This window comes from Cyprinus carpio, chromosome A23 (assembly GCF_018340385.1).
Source record: "Cyprinus carpio isolate SPL01 chromosome A23, ASM1834038v1, whole genome shotgun sequence".
In the NCBI taxonomy this organism is placed as follows: domain Eukaryota; kingdom Metazoa; phylum Chordata; class Actinopteri; order Cypriniformes; family Cyprinidae; genus Cyprinus; species Cyprinus carpio.
Window position 1 is genome coordinate 13469276 of NC_056594.1, and position 25991 is coordinate 13495266.

Below are 25991 nucleotides of genomic sequence, written 5' to 3' on the forward strand. Positions count from 1 at the left end.
ATTTTTCCAGCGACGCTTCAAGTAAACGAACGAACAAGCGCAGCCCCACGATTGTTTGATTGTTCCCTGTAGATCTCACCTTCTCATGCGCAGCCCCACGATTGGTCGATTATGTATAATACCTGCATGTAATTTGTCAAACGGCTTTGGATGTTTTAGGCAGCATTAAAATGCTGGCCGGGACGTGTCCCGTATGAACGGCGCATATGGTCACCCTACTTAGTGATTATTTTGACTTATGTCTGTTCTAGAGGCATGTTACAACTTTTTGATAAAGCTCTCATTGGTTTTCTTTTGGAAATATGTTCCAAATTTATACTGAATGCATTTATGACTGTAAAGCATGTCTGTGTGTGTCAAAATCGTGATTAAAATCGAAATCGCAAAATTGATCAAAAAATTGTGATAGGTTTTTTTTGTCCATATCGCACAGCCCTACTTCTAAATAAATGCAGAACTACAGATCTACCTGGAAGAAGGTGGAGGGAAAACATCACATGCATTTCTGTGTGTTTTACAGACAGCCCTTCTTCAAAATCAATACTAGGCTTGTACCTTTCCCTCCAAGCACAACGTTTATAAAGACCCCTCTGTGAGCCCATAATGAATCCCATCATAAATAAAGTTGTTAAAACAGTAATATCGATCCCTAATGGGCACCATCTCCAGAGGACAATTTGTTACTCTACCATTTCAACCTCACCCCATCCAAAAAAAAAAAAAAAAATTAAAAATCAGGTCGCCGTTTTTGCCCATTAGAAAAATTACAGGATGGTACGGATCAGTGGTCCAGTGTAATATACTAGAGTGCTCCTGTAAATCTATTTACATACAATTTTCTAAATCAGAGTGCTAATGGCTTAAGATATTCTTTTCAGAATAAAGATGCTGGTTGTTCCAGGTGACTGGTCGCCACGTGATCCAAAGCCATACAAAATCCAACAATGCAAGTCACCATAATAATAACATAAGTGTAAGTGTAAGACTTTATCTCCCAGAATTCTCTCGCTTAAACCACAATGCAATTAAGCATCATTTAAATTATTGAGTTAAATTAAAAAGTCTAACAAATTTATTTTATATTATTTAAAAATATATATAAATAATTACTAAAAAGCATTTTCGTTTTCGGCCAACTACATCCAGAATTTTCAGTTTCGGTCCAGAATTTTCATTTTGGTGCATCACTACTAATTAGCCTACTAGCCTATGCAAATTACTACACTACCACTATTTAGTTAATACTACTTATTTTCTATTGCTAGCACTGCCCCCCATCTTCTTTACAAATACATATTTGACAATATTTAAAGCAGGACTGGAAGCCACCAGTGTTTTGGGTCAGACAGCATTTGTTACAGGTGAAGTCCACTGCGTTTGTGTAGTCGGTAAATACTGTAGGTTGTGACACTCTTAAGATTAAACAAACCAAAATGAACCAGAACGACACAACCCATGGTGCTTTTGGCTAACTGCAGAGGCATTCTCAGCTCAGTGTCCTCAATTTCCTGTTTACTGAGGGAAATATGACACAAACACACACACAAAGCATCTATTGTTTTGATAAATGCACTAGATTTTTGTACTGTCTGAATTATCATGCAACTAGGACATGCACTGATCATCCTGACCTAGTAGTGCCCAACAGAAACTATCAAAACCAGGCCCATCAGGCCAACCAGTGACATGTGACAGCAACAAGCTCAATCTATAGGAGACCCTTACATTCATCCAAATTGCACAATAATAGTCTGAGTGTCCCTTGACCCGTATCCAAACCCTTGATCAAAAACAGCACAAACTTTTGCTAGCAATGACACAAATACAACATCAAGTGCTGTGCTGCACCCAACGGGATGCTACAGCAACAGATGACGAACAGCTTATAATTACCAAAGGGACTGTCCTTCAACATAAGTGCACCACCTGGGAGTCAAGAGTCAAAACTTTATTGCAGTATTGACCAAGTGCAGGCCACCTTACTGCAGCTAAGCATAAACACAGGACCAAAGCCAGGGATCGATAAAGCCGCTGGGAGCAATGCGATGCCTTGATATGCATCCACACACACAGCTGGGTCTTGTACAAACGACACATTTACACCGCCACACAGTATCCCCCCTACAATTTCAGACAGTAGTTGTAGGTTTCGTTCTGTTTGCCAATTTAGTACTTCTGACTAAATTGCGCCTTTGCGATTGGAAACTCCTAGCAGCATAATAGGATCTGGCCTTATCTGTAAACACATGCCCAATTGAAGGACAGCCTGGAAGAATGAGATTTGGGTATGGCCTGCCCAGACAAACAAGCGTGTCCAATGCTGAGGCAACGGTCTCCTGAAGAGCTCTCTGAAGGCTGCCAACAGGCCACAGGGAGCTCAGAGTGAGGCATGCATGGAGAACCGTGTTTAAACATGGACTGGATAAGCACGGCCTGTGAATACTGGGTAGGGGTGCACCGTTCGTTTGACCACTGATATTAATTGGACTGATATTTGCCTGCAATTGCAGATTGGCCGGACCTGCTTAAATTTAAAGCTGATCACCATCGGATCACGATCAGTGTCAATCGATCTTATGGCCCGTTCACAATAAGAATGAAAACCATATAAATATAATTATAACATTAATTATCTCAGAATAACACTAGAGCACAATAATGTTCTGTTTATTCTAAGTTTGAGCTGCAGTTTTGTCATTTTGAAAGTGATTCCAACCATATTGTGCCTCCGTATTGTTATCATTATTATTTATCATTATTAGTTAAGTTATCATTATTGTTGTTAAATGGCATCTGATGTCCCCTTTAAAATCTGCCTCAAATTTCCTGATTGGTACACCACTAAGGCTGTTCACACTGCAAGCCGTAATGCTCAATTCTAATTTATTGCTGAGATCCAAGTTTTTTTGTTTTTTTTTTAACTGTTCACATTATTTTTTAAATGTAGTCAATATGAGATTAAAATGTGAATTGGTCATGGACCTGAACTGGAGCGTAGAATTGTGACAAATGTCAGTCTAGAGTTACGTAAAAGTTGCATGGATTCCATTGCAAAACATCAGACATCTACCTGGTTTAGGACCACGCATGGAAGTGTCCAAAATCAGAATCTAAAAGCTTAAATTCCATTTGGTTTGGAAAACAACAACCTTGGGCCACTTTTGTCTACAGTCTGAAATTAGCCTAATAATGGGGGTATCCACAAGGCCAACATAAGAGTAAAAAAATTCCTTGGCAGGAATCTAAAGAAGCATTATTAAAGTGGACTATCCAGAAATACACACAAGCACATTCCTACCCTTCCTTAATACCACAGTCTGCCAGACACCTGTTGCTGTTTACAAGAGGAGTTTCAAAGGCTTTGTGTTGCAGTACTTCAAGCTGCTTTTGATTTCCACTCAATCAGCTCATGCTAACACACACACACACACAATTCAAATCAACTCCATTTAGGCATGCACAGTATGTCAGTATCACATCAAGTATTCTCATTATTCATAGGTTGTAATACTTTGAACAAGCACAAACACAAATCCCATACTCCAAAAGCAAGGTCAGATTTTAAATGCAAAATGGATCACGACAATTGAACTTTAGAAGAGGTAAATATAGCTAAGGCAGCTGCCAATGCTTGTCTTTGCTAGGTGTTTGTGTATCCGGGCATCCTTGACAAAGAGATAACCCACTTCAATGACAGCACAATAAACAGAGTGAACCATTCACAAGCAATTTTTCACAAGCCCAAACTCCAACAGAAGGGGTAGGTAGTAAAATGAGTCATTGTGCACGAAAAACGACAGGGTTGCTTGACACAGCAGGACGCATTTAATATAAATGAAACATCACAGATGGAATAAATGAAGAGAGATCCAATTCAAACAGAGAACACAAGTAATTCATTTACACATGCTTAATTTTCAAAACCAAATGAAAAGCAGTTTCATAAGTGCTGTGTGCAAATATTTTCACATGGTCACCACTGGTTAATAATTAAAACACCACATACTTTGGGTAGTAACTAATGAAAGCGACATTGAAAGATTCCTATGACAAATTAACAGCCTTGATCTGCGGACAACTTTAAAATGTTCATATCCGGACCGGATATCACGATTGGCTGCTGCTTTGAGTTTACAAGTATTGGTGGGCTCGTATGAAATTCAAGGTCCTCTGCAGGTTTTTTTTAGTGCTTTGCTGATCTGGCTCTGCTTCCAGTCAGGGTGGTTTCAAAGGCTGGTAACGGCGCCATGCTAAGGGAGATCACAAAGAAGGCTAATTAGCATTCTCTTCAGAGCTTCCACCTGTTAACAAAGCCCAGGATGGCCTGAATGAGCATCTACACAGACTTTGAGATCAGTTACACTACAGATTTGTCAGACTGCTTGTAACAAGGTACCTGTGTGAGGATCTAGGTCTTGTTACCGTCTGTGAGGTCCATCTCAAACTCGTCCCATCTGTCTAATGTAAATTGTAAGTCTGTTTTCACACAGCAAAGCGAGCTGAAATGTAACAGGCAGCATTTGTTGCTTTGTTTATAGTTTCTGTGAAAAGATACTAATTGTTCCGTTAATAAAACAGAATGGAAAGCCACCTCTATGTATAGATACAATAATTATCTCCCCTTTAATCAGGTGTAAAGGAATGATGGTGCTTTGTTGGAGGCCGTGGAGAGATCTGGAAATACAGGCTTTGTATGGAAACACAATATGTACAGTTTACTCCCCGAAACCCATGAACTGGAGCAGCTAGTTTTCAGCCGCAGTCATTTTTCGTCAATCAGTCGAAACAGGAAGGACTGTTTTTATGTAGTCAACATGGACACGAACTGAGAATGACCCCCCACACTGAACACATTCTTCCTCCCCAACAAAATGGAGAATCATACTGACGTGAACTGCAGCTTTGCAACCCAATTCATTAGCATAACTCATATTTCCGAAGTAAACAAGACATTTAGTAAGACAAATACTGATTTTATCAAGTGGGAATTGAATGAATTGTGAAAAGTGGCCACTACAACTGCACCAAACTGGAAAATGACAGACTTTTCTCCGGTGGCATATGCCGGACTTCTCCAAGCTTTTGGTTTGAATAAACCCTGCCCCTTTTTCACAATAAGATCTGCTTCCATCCATTCAAGAATCTGCCCTACCAATTTTTTTTTCAATAATCTGTTTCCCTCAAATGTATCTCACAATATAGAAGATCTACCATTACTTCTGTCACATCATGACTTCAACATTATCCAACATCCCATGCGTCATCAGAAAAGTAATTTCAGGGGAAGAGCAAGTTACTACCTTTTGATGAAATATGAAGCATGGAATATCATGAATCATTCACAATAAGACCAGAAAGATGGATTTTGACAGAAAATGGGGTCAATTTTAATGTTGTATTGACTTTTCAAACTCTCTCATGTAAATGAATGCAGCATTGCATTTGCACAGAGGAGTAGTTTCCTCAAACGACAGTCTCTTTCGCTCACTATAATCCTCCTCCTTATTAACAGGCCTCCTCAACCCCCTTCATCCTCCCCAGAAACAATGGCCCAATTTATTCAGCTTCCTGTCTTTCCCACATCACAGGACAATAAACAATGGTGAAATTAAAAATAGAGAGAGAGCCACAGAGAGCAAAAAAGAGCACAAAAGAGAGTGAGAGATGGCAGGTCAGAAAAGATCAGTGGGAAAAGAGCAGGAAGGACAGACAAGAAGAGAGAGAGAAGTGGAACCGGCGATCTGGGGCTGTTTATGCGCCCTGCCACCCCACATCACAGGCCAGAGGTTGATGAATGAATGGAAGAGCTTCCCAATAATAGAACTGACCAAAGCAGTTGGGATGATCACCGTGAAGGGTAGGGGTCATCTGGGGCAGTTAAAGAGGAAAGGTCAGGGCTTTGACCTCGGGAGGCTTGCACTGGACTCATTTGAAAAACTTGCTGGTGAGAAGGTACTAAGGATAAAGCAGCGGCCATAAATTAATTACGCAATTCCAGACAGTTCACGCGTTCACTTCCAAGAGCCAAACATGAAGTAACTCAAACCTTAAATCAAGTGCGACACACCAACATTTTATTCCAAATGACTGCCGTGGAAAATTTCTGCAACCAAATAAATTGAAGCATCTGAGAAAAGAGAATGTTCACCGCTCGGTGTGTTTACAACCCTCAATCACCAATTTTGAATACAAACCTCTGCTAACAGCAGTGAGTTGAGACAATAAAGCTGGGCATACATTTGCATATCACAGAGCTGGCTGGGGCTAGGCGATAAAACAAATCTATAAATCTGGATAAACAAATCGAGGGTCTGGCACACACTGATACAGAGGAGGAGGACTGCAGGTACTGCGGCTAATGGTGCTTCTTCAGTCCTTTCAAGCTAATCTAATCAGTGTTAAGTGTAATGAGGCAAAGTGGTAAGCAAGCTGGCAGGTCTACATGATAGTCATGGCACTGCATAAATCTAGTAAAAGGAGTTCCCTCAGCGACAGGGAATGCTTTGTTGTTTTGATGTTGTTAGGATAAAACCTCTTGTACAATTAGCCAGACAAGCAGTGCGATGAAGTCGTGTGCTTAATCATAAACAAATTTCCTAAAATGCATGCAGAAGAATTGTGCACATGCAATTATGTATGGTTTCAGAGACATTGTGAACCTACTTGTTTTGAAGGGGCACCTGTGGCAGTCCTGGCACACATGGTGGCCTAAACAAAACTTGGCATGTTAACGCAGTAATGCAGTTCTCATTGTCAGCTTCCTTGGCAATCATGGCTAGTAACAAAGTGAAATGGTGTAAAACGGCAATTTTTCTGAAAGGAAAAATTTCTGGAAAAAAAAAAAAAATTCTGAAAGTGTGTTTTATTTAATTTCCTATAACAACATAAACCAGCACAATTTAATAAAAATGCTTAAGAGATAATAGACTCTTGCATGAAAAGTGTATCAGTGGTCAGCAACTTTTGTGTGATCTTGGAACGTTATTTTCATTGGGGATTTATGATCTGGTCCCAGCGATTATTGAAAATACAGATGTGACTTTTACCAACAGTATGGTTAACTGCATACAATTTCCACATGAAAAAAGATCCAGCTTCTTCACATTTACAACAATATATTCTTTCAATCAAAATGCAGAACTGATTTTTAATTATAGTTTTATCTCTGCCACAATGACAGATTATTAAACTAAATAAAGATTATTATGCCCCAAAAATATGCATAATGAATATTTTACTTATTATTTCTTTATTATAAATATTCAGCTGTTTACATTACTAATATATTATTGATAATTAAATAAATAATTGTGATTATATATTATATACTGATGATATTGTAATAATTGTAATTGTAATAACTAAAAACACTTATTATTAATAATCTTTTAAATTATTAAATTGTTAATAATAATAATAATAATAATAATAATATATTAGTCATAAATCAATTAATAATTTAGCTGATAATTTGTATTATTTCATAAATAGCCGCTATGTAAAAAGTCAACAATTATACAAACAGTACATTAAAAATATGTATTGTTCGAACAACAAATCAATCATCACTACAACCTTTCTTAATAAATATCTATTAAACTTTATTATATATATATCTATAATACATATATATATATATATATATATATATATATATATATATATATATCTATCTCTGGGCTAAATATATATATATATGCCAAGTTGCACCTTCTCTTAAATGAAATTTTGCTGCACCTTCCTTAAATGAGGGTTTTCTAGTTTTTAGAGGTTTTGACTTGACAGTTTGAAAGGGCATGACACTTCTGTATGATTTAAAGATGCCCTATGGAGCTTTTCAAAATGTTTGCCAATTTTGCTACACTTAATATGAATCCCATTTCTTGGCTACATGTTCCACTGATGAAACCTTTAAAAAAAAAAGTCCAAAATGTTTTATGCTCTGAACCTTAGGAAAAGGGAAGCTGCAAAGCGGTGTCTGGTGCTGTCAGACACAGTTCATCCGGGCCTCAGACAGTCATAAATCGGGCACTGGCAGTTTGGTCTCATGATACAGGCAGAGGAACAGAGGTGGCCAAGGTCTGCTCCTGCTGCTCCAAAAGTCTCTCCCAGTGAGACACAAGCTGCCATGCATCTGCTACAGGGAAAAAAAGGAGACAGCTGGAGTCAGACGCACAGAGGGCCTTTCACACCGATCAGAACACAGAGATTCCGGGCTCATATGGACTTCCATGCCATCACACAGCTTATTTAATATCATGATTAATTTATAAGAGGATTTGTGTTCACAGGCTAGAATGAAGGCAGCGGCTGACTCGACTGCTAGTTTCACTTTAGTTTCATATGGCTGCAGGCCAGGAATGAAGAAATTTTAACAGTACTATCCTCTCGTTCCAAACTAGTCTGGTATTTGTCAGTATGCAAGCACTGACCAGCTCCCGTCCAAAGTGCCAGATGTCCAAAAACCCCTCTCATTACGTCCTTGGATCTGGGTCAGGCAGGTTGTGGCTCTCGAGGGGGGTGGCTGTCAACAACTATTTCAACTTTATCCATCATCTGGGAGGTGTTTGTGAAGCTGTAGAGCGCGTGCTGAAAAAGTGTTGAATCAGTGAAAGAGCTTGACTGTTTCCGTGACCACCAAGGAGCTCATTTGCATTCTTGGCGGTGGCTGTTTTCCCTTGATATTTGTGACCTGTGAGCGATGGCAGCTCATGAATCCAAGCTTAATACATCTAATCGAAGGCATTTCCATTTGAGAACAACGAGAATCTTTTTTTTTTTTTTTACCATGTGCGAGCATGTCTAAATGAATGTTTTCATTTAGAGATGATCCGCTATGTGTCTCCTCTACAGCTGACATTTACAACAATGCAGCATATGCCTTTTTCATACTGTGGCACACAAACAACATACAAAGAAGCTACAAACAATGAGGCTAGCGCAAGCCCACATAGCTCGAATCAAAAGGTTAACATTCCTGCATGATGACACCATGCTAGTGGTCAGACCACATTCTGTTAATATTTTGAAACATCCTCAATTTTGCTTCTCGATGTCAAGCTGGAAGGTATTTCACAAGGAATTATCAGAACGACACAAAAGGAGTAATACCAAAAGGTTGTGCTTAGGAATGAGGTCATATATCTGTAGAATTATAGGCATTTTTAAACTCTAGCTCAGATGCTTAAGGCATGTTGTTTACTGACCCCGTTCCAGGAATACCTTAAAAAAATATATCTTTAATACACCAATAAATAGTGAAAAAACAAGTGGATGGTAAAGGCAAGTTAGAACAAGGCTCTTGGGTGCTTAATGACCCTTAGAAAACATTACAAAAACACCCAGTTAAAGGTTTACTCAGTACAATTTTTTTTTTAATGCTTTGCTGGTTTTTGTTTGCGCTGGTAGTTTTGGACTTTATATTGACATGTAGGTGTGTAAAGTTTTACTTTTTTATCTAAATAAAGTAAACAACATCATCGTTTTTAATAGTATTCAGATTTTTCTTAAAAAAAAAGTGACAGTAAGGACACTTCAAACTATTTCTGTTTTAATTGATCTATTAGTTCAAAGAATAACGACATATCACAATTTCCACAAAAATATTAAGCAGCACAACTGTTTTAAAACAATTCAATGATTTCTCGATTTCTGATTCATGAGACTCTGAAGAATGAAGTAATGGCTGCTAAAATTTCAGCTTTGCCATAACAGGAATAAACTACATTTTTAAATAACAATAAAAAAATATATACATTTTTTGTAAATATATTTCAGTGTAGTTATTTTAAAATGCAATCATATATTTCCCAATATTATTGTTTTATCATGTATTTTTATCAAATACATGTAGCCTTGGTGAGCAAAAACATTTGACCAAATAATAATTTGTTTTTAATGACAGTGAGTGTGTGTGTGTGTGTGTGTGTGTGTGTGTGTGTGTGTGTGTGTGCCTCTACTAAATAATCAATCAACAAAAAAAATAAAAAATTACATCATAAAACATTAAAAAAAATCACTGAGGAAGCACCCAATAAGTGACAACAATAGTGTTCTTCAATAAAAATTTAAGCAGGTCTGCAATTTCAACATAACATCATGCTGAATCTACAGGGTCTCTGAGGAAAGCACTGTTCTATGACACAGCCAGAGCAAACACCTGCTAACAATACTCTTTTGTAAGCTCCTTCCACCAATGGAACAATGTGTACAGACAGACATTCTTCACATTCCCTTCTTATTTTGAATTCTCTGTTCATACAAACACATGAGCTATTATTCAGACAGATATATGATGACTTCAGTGTATTACCTAGAATTCATTTGGAGTGCTTGGTTACATCTAAATACAATAGTTGTTCTTCATTTGAGCTCATTAAAATTCTTAAGAGTTACAGTTTGTTTGGTCAACACTGCCTTCCACACACTGAGTTTAGTGTGTTGGTCTGTGAAACCCTGTTAAGTAATGCATTTCTGTTTGTCTGTAACTGGAGCCAACTTGTCATAATACTAGACCCAGTGCCGCTGCAATAACTCACAGTCTGCCAACCTACTATTTATTCTATAGATAATAAAGCAGGCTGGGAAAAATCTGCCTCATTTGTGGATATTGGTGCAGACACATCTGCCTCCAAGCTTCAAATTCATATTAATACCACAGTACCCTCCTTGCATCCAAGTTTATTATCTGAAAAATAGTCTTATGCTTGCCGCATGCCTCAGAAGACATGCAACAAGAAAGCTTATGCTGATCAGGGACTTTAAATGCAGGAAAATCTGGTCCAGTGGTTATTCACCCATTTAAGGTATGTGAGTCAAGAGACTACTCCGACTCCTTTAAAAAGCACGAGAGCCCAGAGAGGCAGCAGCTGAGGAGTACTGAGTGAAGAACAGGATGACACTACGTCAAATTAAAGCTGATTTCAGGGCTCTGTGAGAACTTTTGTTTGAGATGTCGACACATCCAAAATGAGGATGCGCATGTAAAGTCGTGACCAGCCAGATAGTAGAAGTGATTTTACTGAGTGCGTTATGAGGATTTGGAGGTTGTGCCAAATCCTTTTTTGAGAAATAAATATGAAGAGAGAGAGAGAGAAGAATATTATATAGCCACTTACATCAAGTGTAATTATTGCTACTCTGTGAAGAAAAACATAAAAGAATTGGGCAAAAGTTAATTTCTTGTTTTTTAAAAAACAATTGTTTCAAAATAATGCAAATCACAGGAAATTGTCTCTAGGTTATTCTTTTCAGATTAAGATTGTGTTTACGTATGGGCATCGGAATAAAAAAAAAAAAAAAAAAATTCTGGTGGGTCCTCTAGAATAATTTTATGGGAGTAGATCCCATTTTCTGTATTCTGGTGCCTTTTAATTAAACAATTGCTTTTATAGCCTAAAATGGTTACCAGATACCTGGCAAGGTTTCACTAAAATTAAAACACAGCAACAAAAGTCTAGTAAGCTGTTTTGAACAAAAAAAATCCTTCTTCTGCCAAGTAGTTAATCCACAGCGACATGCAGCACAATGTTGCTATGTTTGACAAAGACATAGACACAGATGTAATTTAAAATAGCAACAAAGACTACATGATGCCTTTAAAAACAACAGGCGAACAAATGATGAACAAACACTTAAATAGCAGCTTGTTTAGTGACAGTATGTGAGCACACAGCCAGAAACCCACCTGAGCAGCAGATATGCTAAGATGCTTTGTTTAAAGCTTATTAAAGCTTATTTTTGTTTTTTAAAAAATCATCAAAATAGATGGCCTACATATGGCTGAAATAAAATATGAAACAAAGATTCCATGGGAATTAACAGCATAAAATCAAAACCAAAAATCTGAATTAGACTTGATACTGATTGATATTCAAGTAGCATCCCATACAATGAATATCAATACAGTGCTGTCTTGCAAGGGCTGCAATAATGATGTTCAATTATGAAGCACCAACTGGGAACAATATCTTCAGTGCTGTCATAATATAACTGATGAATGTTTCTCAGATGTACCATTTTGCCAAGTGTCATAGGACCAGATTTTACACCTTTCAGCTAAAATGCCATATGAGATTATAAAACAAGATCAGCTCATCAAGTAAGGACAACCATGACAAAATAGAGAGATCACTGGTCATTATTCTAATTCTATTTAAACACACAAGGCACACACATCCACGGGGCTAAAAATGGAAAAACCTCTTTGATCTCTGAGACACTGTTCACATCAAAGCTTGCATTGAGTAGACTATTCTAACGTCATTTCACTTTGATGGTCTATTATGATATGAATGTTAATAGACAAAAATGAAGTGGTCCACTAAGACAGTCACAGCGAAACAGGTAATATGTAACATCAGCAAAACTGGACTTGGAAAGTCTTTTGCATTTCTCCTCTTTAAGAATGTGGATTGCTATTGGCCTTGGTTGCTCTTCATCTGGCCCTTCACCTTGGCTTCAAAGCCATAGCTAGAATGCTGACAAAACAGGATGAGGCTAGCCAGATCAATAAGCTGTTAACAGACCTAACCATCATGGCTAGCCGATACCCTGCCCAGAGATCTTGACATCCATGAATTCTGATGAGGGCATAGTGTACTAATCTCATGCAAGCAGGGTGTAGAGATGAGCTGCCGCAGTGAGATAAGTGGAGCGTTTACTGTACGCTGACAAGGTTAAAAAAAAAAAATACAATCACTCACTGTCATCTAATGCAGGATATTGTCTCTAGGCCATCCATTTCAGATTTAGATTGAGTTTACGATAACTCCCAGACAGCCCATCATGAAGTGCTACTGCCATCATTTAATACAGAGTGAGATGTTATGTTTTATTTAAAGCTCTCCCAACTGCATGAACAACTGTATAACTCTGTAGTGCCAGGCTAGATTCAATTACTAGCCATTTGTTGCAAAGCCCCAACCATTTTACAACTAAGTCATTATATAAACCAGCAGGGATGTTCCAGGTGGGCCACTGATTGAAAGTCATATGTCCAATAAACCATTACATGCTTAAGACAGGAAGTCTTAAAAAAAAAAGTATAAAAGGAAGTCAGAAAGGAAGTAGCCTACAAAAGAAAGTCAAGGAAAATGTCAGGAAGAAATAAAGAGGAAAGGCGGCAGGCAGGTAGGAAGAAGTTAAGATGGGAGTAAGAATTGAAGTATGGAAGTCAAAAAGGAAGTACAGAAGGAAGTAAAAAAATGTAAGGAAAAAAGGAAGGAAGAAATGGAAACAGGCAGGTAGGAAATCAGGAAGGATTTCAAAATGGAAGCAAGAAAGGACATATGGAAGTCAGAAACAAACTACAGAAGGAAGTCAAAAAAAACTGGAAGAAAAAAAAGGGAGGAAGAAAGGGAAATAGGCAGGTAAGACAAAAGGAAGGGAGTCAAGGTGGAAGTAAGGAAGGATTTACAGAAGTCAGAAAGGAAGTACAGAAGGAAGTCAGGAAAAAAGGAAGAAAGAATGGGAAACAGGCAGGAGGGAAGGAATAAAGATGGAATAAAGAAAAATGTACAGAAGTTAGGAAGGAAGTATAAAAGGCATCAGATGGAAGGAAGGCGGAGGCAGGCAGGCAAGAAATCAGGAAGGAATAATCAAAAGAAGTCAGGAAAAAGGGAGTTTAAAGGAAAAAGGGAAAAAGTTAGACAAAGGCAGGAAGTAAGTTTAGATTGAATAAGGGTTGTTCGAAAGGAAGTCAGTAAAAAATGAATAGAAAAGGGAAAAAGAAAAAAGGAAATCAGAAAGAAAGCAAAGTGAAGAGATGAAGAGAAGAAAAGGAAGTGAACAGAAGAAAAGAAAAGAAGGCAAATAAGAAGGAAGTACAGGACTGGAAAGATATTGCCATAATTCATATGATTTTTGGAAGTAATTTCCACTCTTAAAGAATCGCCACTGAACCACAAATAAGTTCTCACTTCAGCTAGTAGCTCTCTCTCTCACCCTACAATACAATTTCCAAGGCATGCTGGGATATTGGGTCTTTGGGAAAATGCAGTGATCAGAATAATCTGGAACAACTCTGGAACATGCAGCTGCTCCAGTGACATTATATAGAGGAGAGAGGCTTAAAATACCTCCACATCCTCTAAATGTCCTCCAGAGTCAGACGATGACTTTGCAATGTTGAGGTAGGCAAACACAGCAGTGGTTTGAAATTAGCGCCGGATAGCAGTCATTCAGTCAGCATGCTGTTAGCATGAATAAAGAGTCACATTCTGAGGGGATGAGGAATGTTTAAACAGGTGAGAGACGATTTCAGCCAGTGAAACTAACATGATCAGTTTAAAATAATCAAGAGACATGGCAAGAAGAGCCTTCTGTAAATAAAGCCATACGAAGCATCTGTGATAACGCTACATACGAGCAACAGGAAACATCTGCCGAGATCTGAACAATCACAAAGTGAGCAAATAAACAGCTACCGTCTACACAGCCCTCAAGATCACACAAATCCTATCAGTCCAATTACCTTTCATCTCAAAAGGGCACTAGAGAGGAACAGGCAAGTCCAATCCTGTCCTAATTTCTCATTTTCATGCAAAAGCATGCTCACACACACATTGAGTGCTCCAGAGAAGGGCAAGTTATTTGCAGGCATTAAGACTTCAAAAGGCCATCACTTCTCATTCTCCGGTGGTATGCACTACATGCCAGCACAAGAATAATAAAGACCCCTGGATCACAGAAACAGTCACAATAAGGCAAATGGGGTGGGATATTACATCACAGACCACCTCCCTATGCTTTGAAGAAATAAATTCAGTTCATTAGTGTTCCCTTTGTCCACTCAGGAGACCTCATGCATGCCATTGTGAGGTCTTAGGCTTTCCACATCACAAGCAAGCAGTGCCTGCTGGATAACAGGGTTGCATCTCTCTACCCTAAAAATAAACCAATTTCTGCTTTACTGCATTGAGTATTTTCTTTAATAATGGCCATTGTGACGAGTGGGGTGGGGCAGAGCCTTGGGAACGGAGCGAGTGATAGGGGTCGAACCCGATTATCGGCGTGGCCGATTATCGGCGCCGATATTAAGCATTTTTTATGTTATCGGCATCGGCCATTTTCAAAACCGATTTGCCGATAAAACCATTTTATTTTGAAATGCGCGAAAAAAAAGTCATCTGGCACTGATCCAGCCACCTCAGTCAGAGCGCACCGCTCTGCTCTGGGCCTAGACTAAGCCCCGCCCATTACGTCCGTCTGTTTTTTGGGAGTCACGAGCCTGGCCAATCAATACGGCTGGCGCCGGCTGGAAAATGTTCCGCTCCACACCGAAAGCACAGGAGCTGCTTCAGTGATCATCATCACACCACAATCAATAAGTTATCTCTCGAAGGTAAGAATGCAGTTAAACGTTCCTGAAGTTGCAATAAAATCACTACACTGAAGTTGCAAAACACCTAAATATAATTGATTTATGATGACAAGCCCCGTTCAGTTTTTATACCGTGAATTCCCGGTCAATGTCCGTCATTGCAGTGATATGCTTTAACGGATCATCACATCAGTGCTGAGATAGTGAAACTAAAACTTACTTCCATTCGGCCAACTTAACGTTTATATTGTGAATAGATTATCAACACGAATGCATTCACTCACGTCTGCTGCGGTTTTTTTTTGTGTTGTTTCACATAGCTTCACTGAACAGCGTCCGTTCCGTTTAGGGCTCAAATAAATTGCGCATATTTGGAGGAAATGTTGCTTATTCTAACATGATTGCAAAATAAATTTATCATACAGATTCAGAATTACCATTATGCAATTCTGAAGAAGCTGAAGAGGGCCATCAAGGCGCGCTCTGACGCGCGAGCTCTGACGCCCGTGACGCGACGCGAGCTTCCCTATTCCTGATTTAGTTATCTCCGCGGCGCGCTCTCTCTTCATTTCACTAATAACCAGGATTGCGATTTGCCGGGGGCATCTTGCGGGGGATGGGGGGATTTCCCCCCTTCCTGGTCTATGCATCCCTGCCTCTGCTGAATAACTTTATCCCCGGTGGGGATAAAAACATCATGCAAACCCGCTGACGTCCAAGATCTGAAAATCATCAAATGATTCGCGATACGCGATCCGATTGAAGCGCATCGAAACAGTGAATCATTTTGCGACACAATGGTTTACGTTAAATGATTCGGAGTTTCAAAAAGCTCCGTTGTGTTCTTTGCTCGCTTTCTCGATGTAATTTGGTTGTTTGAATAACCGTGGACATTAAATCATTACAATTAATAGGCCTAACGTAGGCTTACAGTGTTTTTATTAAACTGAGATCACATTAAATACAATTTCCCGTCGTATTAAAAACATTTCATAAAATTTTTCAAAAGCATTCCCCCCCTTTGTTTATTTCACAAATCGCACACCCTTGCTAATAACCCTATGCTAATAACGTAAAATTGTCAATACTCTCACATTGCACGTTTCTGGATGACGCTGTTCCTGTATACTGTTCTAGTTTTGTATCGCCGTGATAAACAGTCAAACAAACATTTTACACATCAAAAAAAAAAAAAAAAAAAAAAAACACTATTACTATATGGGTTGTGTGTGATTTTAATGCAATTCTGGGTGCAAATAAAATGCTAAATATAACACACACACATACACATATATATATATATATATACACATACCTACATATATATATATATATATATATATATATATATATATATATATATATATATATATAGATAGATAGATAGATAGATAGATAGATAGAGAGAGATCACATTTATTTTCCATTATTTGTTCATTTGTTGTTGTGTTTTAAATTTGCTTTAAGTTTTACTTTGTTTATAGGATGCTGCTGATGGATGCAAGTTTTACTTTAGTTTACAGAATGCTGCTGATGGATGCTCCCAGCACTTTTTATGTTTGTTGTTATTATTAATATTAATGTTGTTATTATGAACAGTTCTCAGAATTAAAGATGTGTTAAAATAATTTTAAAGAGAGTCTTTGTCAGAGTCCTTTTTATTCTTAATTTTGACATTAATTTTCATTTTTACACAAGACACATATAGGTCAAATATATCGGTTATCGGTCTCCTTGAACTGTAATAATCGGTATCGGCATCGGCCCTGAAAATGCACGGCACTCACCGGTCTGGCAGAGCCTTGGGAACGGAGCGAGTGAATGATAATGAGCAGCACCTTCGGCACTCACCGGTCTCGAGTCCCACGGAGGAGCTCCGGAAGCATAAAAGAAGGAGTGATGACAGTGCAAGAAGAGAGAGGATCAGGCCTGGATTTTATGTTGTTCTGTTTTGTTTGTGCACGGCAGTCGTCCGTGAGGGTCTGTCGCACTATTTTCAGTTTTGTGTTTGTTATAAAATTGTGTTTAAATGTTTGCCGGTTCTCACATACTTCTTCCTGACCTAAGAACTGTGTTACAGCCATAAAATCTAATTTACAAAAGGATGAGAAGCACATTTTCATCCAAATGTTATTTAATCCACACGATCCACCTTGATCTAACTGATGAGTGCCGCCAGTTTGGAAAATGTGTTAATTTGACGAGATGCACCAGAGGCTGAAAATGTAATGCATCGGGCGAGACTTCCGTGTTCAGGAAAAAGGTGGATAACAAAATACTGTCATGTCAAAGTTTATATAATCTTTTCTGAAATGGCGAGAGCAATAGCATTGGAGTGAAAGAGCGAAGATAAGTTTGCTGGCACTGGGAATCGAGATCAAAACACAGATTAAAACCAAAACAAATAAAAATGAAACAACTAAAGTAAAAACAAGACCAAAAACACAACTGAAATAAAAACTACAAATTAAAATACAAAACATTTACAATATAATATTAATAAAATTCATTTAAAATTTAACGAAAATATATTAAAACAAGATTTTTAAAATTTAAACAAAATAAAATATATATAAAAAAAAATGAATCGAACTGTCCCCACATCTTACCAAGCTTCTTTTTTTTCAGTTATTTTACTCATTCTTGTGCAAATTAATGAGATGAAAACAATGCAAAACATCCGCTTTAAGTGTGCACAAGTCAGGGATAGCAGTGTGCACTGGGCTTTATAAGCCCTGGAAATCACCTTCCCAGCTCTCTGATATTTTGTATTGTTCTATCTCCTTATCAGCTCCACAGCTGCTTTCCTCCTAATCCAGATCACTTTTACTCATTCAGTAAAGCTCCTTCAAGTCGCAACCAAGAGCAACAGGAAATCTCCCTCTTTTTATCCCCCTCACTTGTTGACGACGGGCACGAACACAATCAAACAGTCTGGTTTCATTTGTCACTTAATTATTTATGCCCATTCCCCTCACAGCATAAGCATCCTTTCATTTCCTGTTGCCGCATAAACCGACAAACTGCAAACGATTGCTGCGAATCAGAACAAATATATCAAAGCCCACTCTCTTTGACAATAACAGTACCTGGGGGATGAGATATCAAATCATCGTATAGAAAAACACCTCATAGGCTGCTTCAAAGAACCTGGTCTGCCATATGGATTTCAGCTGGAGGGGCTAAATGTGAATGTTGGCATGGGTCACAATGACCACGCATCTCTAGGGGGCATAAATATCAGGAATGTGGCTTCTCTGATACAAGCCACAGAAATACACAACTGGCACAACTGGAGTGTGGTGTCCCTGAAATTGAAGAAATGGCTGAAACAACTTTCTCATTCTTCAACATTCTACAGTAAAGATACAACATCTGTGAAAATAAACTGAAAAAAATGACATCACTAAAAGCCATTTTTTCGCAGCTAAGAGAGGCATGTGATGTCCACGTTTTAGACGGGTTTTTTAGTTCTCGTTCCCACAGGCGCACTCTCATTTCCATGTCATCGTTTGCCATTACGTCTCCACAGACAGATAAACAGTGCTGGAATGGTGGAATGTTCCACACATCACAGGCAGTGACAAGTGCCGGTGCATCAACAGAAGCCCTCTGCATACTCCCGCTGACAGCGAGGCTGATAAAGGGGTTGAGCGCGTGAGACTGTTTCTGCTGGGAGAGGTTTGAGATATGCCTTAATATTCCAAGCAGATGCTCCTATCTTGGGCTTCGCCGTCCGCACCCATCTCCCCCAACCCCCAACCATGCATGGGCGACTGGGGATGTGTGAGCAGATTCAGGAATGATTCCAGAGGGGTGGCATATGGATGCACCGTCAAAAATACTTCAGTTGTACTTCTCGTTCAATGGAATGATGTGGGGAGCAATAAAATCTGTAAGACATTACTTAAAATGAAACTACAGATGCAGATGTATGAAAATGTGACTGGTGGAGTGGTAATTTAACAAATTATGTTCAACCTCATAAATGTTGCAATCAGTTTCTTGCCAGTCTACAGGCTGACTGAAGTGTATGTCACTATTCCTGCTGAATTTCTCTCAGTGGGGTGGTGACATATCTTATGCTGCAAAAATATACTTCTAAATAAGGTTTTAAGACTTTTTTGACTTGTTTTCAAGTATGAAAATATCTAAAAATCCTTAAAACAAGATAAATGTCTTATGTAGGGCTAGTTCACCCAAAAAAGAAAATTGTGTCATCATTTACTCACGCTCAAGTTGTTCCAAACCTGTATAAGTTTCTCTCTTCTGCTGAAAACAAAAGATATTTTGAAGAATGCTGGTAACCAAACGGTTGATGGTTGAGCCATTGACTATTTTTTCCCCCAACCGTTACCAACATTCTTCAAAATATCTTTTTATCTTCTGTCATCATTTACTCATCTTCATCTCAATCCAAACCTGTATGACTTGCTTTCTATATTCTGTAAAATATCATTGGATGTATTTTTTTGTACATAAAAGTCAAAGTCAGTGGGGTCAGTGTTGTTATTATATGTGACAAAACCAGTCTTAAGTGTAAATTTTTCAAAATTGAGATTTATACATCATCTAAAAGCTGATAAATAAGATTTCAATTGATGTATGGTTTATTATGATTGGACAATATTTGGCAGAGATACAACTATTTGAAAATCTGGAATCTGAGGGTGCAAAAAAAAAAATCTAAATACTGAAAAAAATCACCTTTGAAGTTGTCCAAATCAAGTTCTTAGCAATGCATATTACTAATCAAAAATTAAGTTTTTATATATTTACAGTAGGAAATTTACAAAATATATTAATGGAACATGATCTTTACTTAATATCCTAATGATGTTTGGAATAAAAGAAAAAAATTATCATTTTGACCCATACAATGTTTTTTTGCCTATGGCTAAAAATTTACCCCAATTTACTTAAGACTTAGTTTTGTGGTCCAGGGTCACATATGGACAAAAACATTTTGATAATGTAATAATATACATGTAATAATATAAATTATGACAAATTGCATTGTTATATTAACTGTCCATTTAAGACTTCTTTTCAAAAAAACTATCTCTTGTCTTGACTATAATGTTCTTTGTCTTACCGCACTGGCAGATTTTTATATTATATTATATATTTTTTAAATCAGCCTGAACATTTAAAGATACACTGTCAGAAAACAATTCTTAATATCTTATTTTGTGTTTCATTTTACCTGGAAAACTTATATATAGTATAAATAAATATATATAGCAGGAATCTTAAATGAAATTAACAAAACTTGTCCTGACATTGAACAACTTGTGGAGAGCCACACTAGAAACTTTATTTGCTTCTTTGAGGCAGGTTGAAACATGCAAACAACATGCTCTGAATTACAGTACACAAGTCCAACTACTACAAAAGGCCGGATTGAAGGGAAGATAAAATGATGATGGGAGAGAAAATACATTCTGCTCCTGTCAAATCTGTGTAACAGCCACTGGAGATGATTACCACTGAAAAAAAAAAAAAAAAAAAAAAAATCTTATTCTACCATTCATGAAACTTTGGGAAAGGGACTGAGGGTGTTTACATTCAAAAAACAACAAAAAAAATTGCTTGAATGTTGTTTGGTGACTAAGCAAAGCCCGAGGCCCTCAGAGAGATGAACAGACTTGAACAGAATGTTAAAGCAGCTGTGGTACGCTTTTATGGGTGTATTTCAGCAGCAAACATGGAAGTAAAGTTATACAACCTGAGCAGCTGCTTGTGACAGACCGCTCATAAGCTGCGAACATTTTAAAGAAAACCACATTAAAGCTTCCTCTCTGTTCTTCAAAGCTGATATAACCCCTGTCTACTCCATAAACTACTGTAATCAAGCAGCAGAGAAAGAAACAGATTTACCTCACACCGCATAGCCGAAGAAAAAAGGGAGACAGTACAGCACACAACCCAAAAAAAGTACAGTACAATAATGCTGAAAATTAGAACATTTTCTGTTATGGTCTAATAAAATGAGGCATTTGATCCTTTGTCATGACTCAAGAGAGTATCCAAGTAAAGAAAATAAGAACAACGCAAGAAAATGTTGCCAACAACATAGTATGAGTATCAAAACAATTGCTGCTTCATAATGCCACACAGCATCATGACAGGAGGACTAATGCAAGTCAGTCTGTGAGTCAGTAATGATACACTCCCTCACCCTTCCTCCGCTTGCACATTAACACAATGTGTGGAAATTGCACCACTGTGGTCAATCAAGGCCACATTCAGACAATGGCTTTGAGCACAATTTCGTCACAATGTTGTATGACCAAAAAAAAAAAAAAAAAAAAAACTTATTCTGGACAGGATGTACAGGTATGACAGCAGTGCCTTTGTTTTTTGTTTTGTTTTTTTAAAATTCTAATGCAAAATCATGGTTATGAAATTCAGAGCAGATCCAATGACTGCTCAGAGATTAAACACTAAAATTTGTCCAATATTAAAAATCTGTTTACTTATTTATCTATTAAGCAACTATTAAGGTAAAATACAATTGGATCCAAAAGTCAGAGATCGCTAACATAAATTTCTAAGTAATTTCATAGTAATACACCCCCTCCCCAAACACATTTTTGAAAACTGTCAACTGAGCTGTACACACAACAAGCATTCAGGGTCATTTATATTATTTTGCTGTTATATAACCTAATATTATTATGCAGCCCCAAATGTACTTAATTTAATTTTTTTTTTCCAGTGACTTCTGCTTTAGCTCTAAAATCTTAATCCTTGAGGACAATTTTTTTTTTTCTTCTACAAAGTATTATTGCTGTTGACATGTAAATGTACAGTATAACTCTTCCATAAAGTTATTGTCTTGACTTCCACTTGGAACAAAATAAAGAGGCTGGACCTCTTAGAACTTTAACTGAATACCCCTGCTGAATACCCCTGGTCTACACTAATGTGCAAAACATTAAATATTTAATATTCACATACATCATATAACATTTCATTGTTTTAAATCTGGATTTTAGAATTGTGAAGAAACCAAATTTTCAGTGCGGTCTTTTGGACACTCCTGCATGTGAGAGGCTTGGCAGAAAAGGTGTGGGGGTGAAGAACAGGAAAAACGGAGGAGGACATGACAGGTTCGAGTTAATATGTGTGGGAGGCCAAGAAGCTTCACGCCATGGAACAGATAAGACTAGAAAAGATGAGCAGGAGCCACAAGTCCACTGGGCAGGAAAGGATACAGCTGATAGGGAGAAGCTTGGTAAATCTGCACAGAAAACTCACCGATATGGCAAACTATGCTAGCTAACTTTAGAGCCTTCAAAAATTTACATTTTCCTTCCTTGTACAGTTTCCTTCCATTGTTGTCTTATTGTTTTGACCACCACTTGACCATGAGTTTAACCATGCTCTTCCATTTCGGTCAATTTTACACCTTTGCAACCAATTCATCCCACTAAAGTTGGTATAAATGCCAGCAGCAACTCTACTGAGCTCTCTAGACTGGCCTAGGAGCCTTGAGCCCAGCCACAGGATGAAGGCCCTTGAGCTTCACATCAGCCGTGTAGAGCACTCAGCCAGTGTTACTTGCAGCTCGAATTTAAGGCTAAATGGTCTCCTGGTACAATCTGATCCCTGTGAGCTGGCCTCTTCTATGGACTCATCAATGATTGAGATGGTATGAATTAAACATAAACTGAGGGACAGAGAGAACACTCGGCAAGACACATTCTGTACACACCATGGCCTCTGATGCAGGAACACTTAAGAAACTCAATTGATCTTTCTTTAGAAGTAAATATGAAATTAGTGATGCACCACAATTATTTTCCCACAGAATAGTTTCAACAGAATCTAAATTTAAATTAAATTAGGGCTGTGCAAAAAATCGAATACGATTTTCATGGGCGTCTCTTCAGTAAAGACGCTCCTGTGATTAGTAGTATATCTCCAGCACGTGCGTTCAGATCAGGGTTGCCAGGTTTTCACAACAAATCTTGCCCAGTTGCTTCTCAAAAAACTAGTCCAAAACTAGCCCAATCGCGTTTTCAGGAGGTTCCCCGATAAAAATTGCATCCCGGGGTTAAAATATAAGTTTTTTGTCAGGGTTGCCCTGGTAATATTCATATTTTAGGGGCTTAATATCACGTTATTGGTATTGGGGTCGCTTTAACCCACGGACATGAAAAACAACCGCAGACTTGGCAACACGGGGAATATCCTGGAAACGCGATTGGGCTAGTTTTGGACTAGTTTTGAGAAGCAACTCGGCAGGATTTGTTGTGAAAACCTGGCAACCCTGATCTTAACGTACGTGCTGGAGATATACTACTAATCACAGGAGCGTCTTTACTGAAGAGACGCGCATGAAAATCGTATTCGATTTTTTTGCACAGCCCTAATTTAAATCTAAGGTAAAAACATATCTTTTTGTGCAAGTTCATAACAGTTCCTAGAATCTGAAATTAGAAGAACCTCTTATAATTGTTTGGTTGACTCCTCTTTTGATTATATTTACAAAGTTTGTGATGTTCATTTTAGTATGGCTGTTCAGCACAGTGGTCAACTACTATGTTTTATAAAGAAAATGTGTTTGTATTCAAATATTTATATTCTAGCTGACATCATGTTCTGTCCAATAAAATCTGGAACTATTTTATCTAAATAAACAAAAAATAAAACTACCAACTAAACTTACTCATTTAAGGAATTTAAATCAGTGTTATTCTAGTATAATTTCTAAAACTATTATAGTTTTTAATATTTTGAATTAGATATTTTCTGTTTTCTATTTAATTTTAATAAAAGTTTTAGTACTTATTTTGTCGTTTTTATAGCTTTTGTTTTTTAAATGTCAAAATATTTAATTAATTTTATTTTAAGTAAGAAAAATATATGGTTTTCATATTAATTTTAATTACTGTACTGTAACTATAGTAAGCCTGATTTAAGAACATAACATTGTAAGATACAGTCGTAAATTTTCATATTATTTGTAAGATCCACTAAAGACCACAAAGATCTTTTAAGTGTTAGACAGCAAATGTAAAAACAAAGGAAATGAGCATGTAAAGTACATGTAAAAATCTAATATCAAATATTCAATACAAGTGAATTAAAATATAAAAATATATAAAATCATTGCAGATAATGACCAATCATGTTGGCTAAGTAAATGCTATGTTATGTTATGTGTTATTTCATATTTATCTTTTAAAACAGCCTACCTTTTCCTCTTCCCAGCTTAATATGCATAGACAAAAAGTAAACCCAACATATTTTAGCAACACTGAATATTTCACATAGCATACAAGCTTTCAGGTGTCCAGTCCTCTTGCTGAGTCACGAGTCAGACAGCACAGCACAGATTTAAGAGAGTAATTGAATCAATTAGACTTGGACTCGGTTCAAAGCTGCAGGCTTTGGCAGCTTTAACTAACTCACACGACGTTAAAATAATCAGCAAGAGACATCTGATGCTAACCCGTCCACTAATGCCAATTTACACTGATTACAGTGCGAGGAGAGCTACATTTTCATATTTGGTAATCCACTCTACTTCTTTTGCAAGCCCAAAATAAACAGATGTAGAGAGTGCCCATAGCAACATAAATCTCTCTGATTAAAATCATCTCCAAAAGAGCATTAAAATGGCATAAAGAAGTCGAATGGTGATCCTTCAGGCAGGCTAACACGCTAAATGGGAGGAGGCTGGGAAGTCAGACGACATCTGTGCTGCAGGCAAAGAGGATTACATGTACAAAGTTCAAAGCTCTAAATGTTTAAAGCATTTACACAATTTCCAGCCGAATGGATAGCATCTGCATCAACTTTTGCTGACATATAATGATGTCAAGACACTGTGATGTCACAAAACAAGCCTAAGCGCACATATACTGAAGGGTCACAAACTCTTAAAAGAACAATAAAAAAAGCACTCGTTCACTCTTAACTGATATAATCTGGTGTCACATTCGTGAAATCTTAATTCTTAAATCTGACAATTACATGGTATGAGATCGTAACCGAAATTCTGGTGACTAAACAGATAAGATAGGATTCCGAGTTAGGATGTGTCTGTAATATGATCCACAGACAGGTCGGGTTACACCAGTGGTTCTCAACTCCAGTCCTCGGGACCCACTGCTCTGCACATTTTGTTTGTCTCCCTTATTTATCACACCTGATTCAGATCATCAGCTCATTAGGAGAGAGATCCATGAACTGAACTGAATGTGTCAGATTCAGAAACATTCAAAATGTGCAGAGCAGTGGGTCTCGAGGCCTGGAGTTGAGAACCACTGGGTTACACAATGTAAAGTTATTCTAGAGTCATACCTTATCTGTTTAGTAACCACGGAGATTAAGCTAGAAACATGATAGAATTCTCTCTGCATTTTACAGGCTCTGATCCTCACCTGTCCTGAATGCTCAGGTCTCAGCTGCATTTTGTAGATCCTCATTATCTCTCTCCAACAAACACAAGATTAACAGTCCCATACACCTGTAAACACTTGTAACCTGGCTTTAGCAGCTTAAATAAAGTCTTGATGGAAAGTAAAAAAGTAAAAGTATCTACCAGCAAGACGATTAATGAAATTGTTGTGGCTGCCCACAAACAGAGAGCATCTAGTGCTACCAAAACTTCCTCATGATGGATAGTCTCAATTTCCTCCTGTTGTGGTAACTG

At 37.7% G+C, this 25991-nt stretch overlaps 1 protein-coding gene across 6 annotated transcripts in view; it reads right to left on the reverse strand.

Moving 5' to 3' along the window:
* Window positions 1-25991, reverse strand: part of LOC109065840 (membrane-associated guanylate kinase, WW and PDZ domain-containing protein 3) — a 127220-nt gene that overhangs the window by 99312 nt on the left and 1917 nt on the right. The gene's annotated exons all lie outside the window — the stretch shown is intronic.